Here is a 4617-nt window from a genome sequence, read left to right on the forward strand (position 1 = left end):
CTTGCTTGCTTGCTTGCTTTTTTTGTAGAGACAGAGTCTCACTTTGTCGTCCTTGGTAGAGTGCCCTGGTGTCACACAGCTCACAGCAACCTCCAACTCCTGGGCTCAAGCAAGTCTCCTGCCTCAGCCTCCCAAGTAGCTGGGACTACAGGCGCCTACCACAACGCCCGGCCATTTTTTGGTTCCAGCCATCATTGTTGTTTGGCGGGCTGGGGATTCGAACCCGCCACCTTAGGTGTACGTGGCTGGTGCCTTAGCCGGTTGAGCTATAGGCGTCGAGCCAAGACAGATTGATTCTAAGGAGCAGGGCCACCTGTCAAGACCCCCTGCCTCAGAAGGAGAGAACCACGTTACCATGCTCTGACCCCTGGAGCAGGACTGCTGTGCCTGGGAACACCCTGATCAGACATTCTAGAAACCAGCAGAAAGCAATTCCTTGCACATGGCCAGACCACCCCTCACCCAAGGGGGCCCTCTGAGCAGCAAGCCTGGTGCCTGCCTTCCCACAAAAGGACCCCACACCACGCAGCTGGGGATGGGATAAGCAGCAGCCCTGGGAGCTGGGGTGATTCCCAGGATGTTTGGGTGGAGGTCCTCTCCATTTTCCTGCATTGTTAGAACCAGGCAGCCTCCCACCATCAAGGAGGCCGCTAACTTCCGACCTCCAGCTGGGTTGGTCATCTGCATAGGTGTTGGCCAACTCCTCTCAGAGAGCCGGGGTAGGGGACAGCAGGACAAGAAATCCAAGACCCTGCTCACCCACCAGGACAGGCCAGGTCCTGCCACTTCTCCCAGGTGTGTAGGAGAAAGGCCTGGCCCTGCTGATGCCACACTCCAGCCATATATGGCTGCCTGCAGGTCTCAGCACCAGGCCTGGCGTTTGTGGTCCCTGCTATGGCTGGGCTTCCCCAAGGTCAGGGCTGGTTTGGCCTTCAGGGGCATCACATCCCCCCAGCATAGCCGACAGCCACATGCCTTGCAGCTTGTGGCCGGAGTCTGTGCCAATGTGACAGCTCCCGCACCCAGCCACACCCCCAGGTTCCATTGCGACCCACACTCCGTCTTTCCAGGCCACTTCATGTGACATGGACTCACCGCCTAAACTGGGTTACAATAATTAACACAAATCCTGCCTCTCCTGTCCCCAAACTTATATAACCACAGATGACACTGACTCTCAGGAAAACCCTCCTCCTCCTCCAACAGTGGCCCCATTCCTGTCCCATGACCCCCACCCAGCTTTCCTCCTGAGAACCAGCTCCTTCCAGACACCACAGCCTGTGCCTGTCCCACAGCAGCTGTTTACAGCCGGCTGCTGAACCCCCTCAACAAGCAGAGACCACCCCCAGTGCTCTCCTGGCACTGAAGGCTTTCTGCTCCCCACATAATAGTGCATTCCCCAAAATGTCACATCCACCTAGGCCTTCAGAAGGGATCTCATTTGGAACTAAGTCCATTGCAGCCTTAGTTAAAGATCTGAAGATCTTTCTGGACTTAGGGGGGCCCTAACACCAACTGCAGGCGTCCTTACAACATGGGGAAATCTGGACACAGACACACAGGGTGCAGGCTGCCATGTGCAGACAGAGGCTGAGGAGGACCAGGACTGAGGACTGCGGAAGCTGGAGGGGCCTGGGACATTCCCCCTCAGAGCCTTTGGCCCTAGAGCTGAGGACAGACTTCTATGGTTTTGCACCACCCGACCTATCACAGCAGCCCAAGAAATGGGCACAGTGCCCCCAAGCACAGCCCAGGGGTTCAGGAAGCCCCGTCCCTCCTCCCTGCCTGTCACCTGGGCACCTGTGAATAGGCATTTGGAGCTGACAGACCCCCAGAGCAGGAACCCCCAGAGCAGCCCTAGAAGATGAAGGCAAGAGACGATGGCAGGGGCCACACTTGGCAGGGAGAGAGCTGCATGGCCACATCAGAGTGCACAAAGGCCGGGACCCCTCCTGGAGAGGACACAGGGTGGCCTTTTCTGCCTCAGTCTGCCCCCCGCACGACCAGCAGTGGGGTGCCGCTCCTCATTCAGAGCTTGCAGTCTGCTTACCCCACTTTACATGTGGGGAAACTGAGGCTTGGGGAGGCCACAGTGCTTGCCCAGGTTCCATCACAGCACCATGGGACACACTCCTAAAACCCTGGCAGTGCCCACTTGGTTGAAAACCAGCAACATGCCTGGCAAGGCCCCAAAGCCCTGTCCTCCCCGTGAAAGCTGTCCAAGGACAGCAGGCCATGGGCAGGCGAGCAGCATCTCCCAGGCAGGATCCTGCTTTTAGCCCTTGAAACTTTGCTGAGAAGCTGAAGGGATAACCTGGAGACCCCTGTGGCTCAGGGTGTCAGCTTCACTGGAAGAGAGAGGCACTTGGGGCCTGCTAGGTTTCTACAGTCACCAGGCAGACACTACTTCTCTGAATGCACACACAGGTCCTCTGGCTATGTAGGGTCAGGCATTTCTGCTGTATATCTTCTCTGTCCGACCTCGATACAGGGAGAAGAACCTTCAAGCCAGAAGACTGCACCACCCCCCATACCAGGACTGGCTGGAGGAGCTGATATGGGGGGACACACTGTCAGGAAGCCAACCCCAGACCCCCCCTACCTCGCTCCCCAAAGGTGCAAGTTTGGCAGGCTGTCCACACCACCAGCCAAGTGCAAGCCCTGCAGCTGCCCAAGCCCCTGAGCAGCAAAGCCCGGAGGTCAGTCGGTGTGTGGGCACCGTGCACTCAGCGCAGGAGGAACCAGCCCAGCCTCCCACCCGCACCTCTACCTTAGGCAGGCCCCCACCAGCCTGCCTGGAGGGACCGTGGATGGGGCTGGGGACAGGCCTCACCCCAAAGTCTCCCGTTGCTCTTGGGGACCCCAGCCTCAGACAAGGGTAGGGAGAAAGGAGGAGCCAGACCAAGGCCCAGTGTCACCTGCAGAGGGACTGCCTGAGCCGGCCCAAGGGGAGCCAGCCAGCGCCGCCCTGGGAGAAGGTTTCCCGGTGGAGACAGCCGGCAATTTGCATAATATTCTTTGCAAGTTAATATCAGCCTCTGATAATGATCTCGAGTCTCGTGGAGTGGCTGAGGCGGCTGTTACAACACTAAGTAATCATATTTTAAATTATGTTTCCCTTTATAGAAAGGTGTTGCAAAAACACACAGACATGAAATCTGTCTGTCGCAGCCCCACTGCCAACCACCTGACCGGCTTCCCAGTGTGATGGTCGTGTCTGCAGCACTGGGGCCTGAGAAGGCCAGAGGGACCCTTCCACCCCAAATCCCCACCCCCAGGGGATCCTTCCCAGTAAGGGACACTCTCAGATGGCTCCAGGGTCAAGAACCTCAAGGGGTACCTACTGCCCACTCCCGTCTAAGGTCTCAACCTTCCTAGGAAGTAGCAAAGGGGGCTCCCCTCCACATGGCCCCCCAGCACCCACTGAGGCCTGACTTGCAGGCAACACAGACTTCCCAGAACTCAAAACCTTTTAGAGTCAGTTCCCTGGAGCCTCTGTGCATCTGGGAGCCTAGCCAGGGGGCTCCTTCCACCTCCTCCCCAGGAGGAAGACTAATCCCAGCAGGGGCCTCAGTTCCCCCACCCCATGCACATGCACACCTCCACTGAAGCCCTGGACAACCACAGCCAGGGGCTAGGGACTCAGGGGACCCAAGCCCCCTCAGAAACAGGGCCCCGTGGTCCCCACAGAGAAAGCCACACTCCTCCACTCTCCTTTTTCTTCATTTAGAAGCCATGGCTGACCACTCAACCTCTATTTTCTTAAAAGCTTTTTTTTCCATTTTATTAAAAAAAATCCAATTATAGCACAAATCTCTCAGCAGGGGTCAGTGTGGAATAAGAATAGCCAAAGTTAATGGACATGACACAGGCAAGATTAATGCCTAAAGGGTTTCAAAAGTTGTATGATGCGGATTTCATTAACATTTTAATTGTAATGTATCTTTTTAATCTTCTCTCACCCTAATGGCTCTATATCCAAAAAAATAAAAGGAAGAAAAAAATGCTGACAACAACAAAAAGTATCAATATACAAAATTTAACAAAAGCGCTTAACAGTGCAATGGAAACTAAATTAAATGAGCAAAACTATGTTAACATTGTGATTTTTTAACAGAAGGCAAAATGCACAGAAGAAATGCAGCACAATGGTTACTTCTCCCCTCTTGGCATAGACGTCTACTGGGGGGTGGGGGGTGGCCTGGCAAAGCGCCAGAGCAGATGCCTGGGCCCTGGGCAGGGGTCTGGATCAGGGGGTGCCCAGGTACCTCCTTCCTCTATGACCAAAGGGCAAGGCCCAGGCAGACTTCCTCCAAAGACCCAGCAGCACCAAGAAAGGCCCATTGCCCCTGACCTGTCCAGGAGAGGGAAGGGACCAGCCTTCCAGAAGGCTGACAAGCAGAGCCCCCATATGGTGTCATTGCAGCAAGAGGCACCGGCTTCTCATGGAGTGAGGGCTACAAACCAAGGGACCTCACCCAGCAGCCTTCCAGCCCCTAATGCCCTCAGGGAGTGACCCCAGGCAGCTATAGCTGACAACACAGCCATATGTGACAGCCTCCAACTTTCAAAGACGTTGGCTTCCCAGGTACACGCAGAAAGGCCCAGGAGATTTTT

The 4617-nt window shown here is 55.7% G+C and overlaps 1 protein-coding gene across 1 annotated transcript in view; it reads right to left on the reverse strand.

Moving 5' to 3' along the window:
• The window catches only part of NACC2 (NACC family member 2), an 83218-nt gene that overhangs the window by 74071 nt on the left and 4530 nt on the right, over positions 1–4617 (reverse strand). The gene's annotated exons all lie outside the window — the stretch shown is intronic.

Source organism: Otolemur garnettii, unplaced genomic scaffold (genome assembly GCF_000181295.1).
Source record: "Otolemur garnettii isolate 467f Iridium unplaced genomic scaffold, OtoGar3 scaffold00087, whole genome shotgun sequence".
Taxonomy (NCBI): domain Eukaryota; kingdom Metazoa; phylum Chordata; class Mammalia; order Primates; family Galagidae; genus Otolemur; species Otolemur garnettii.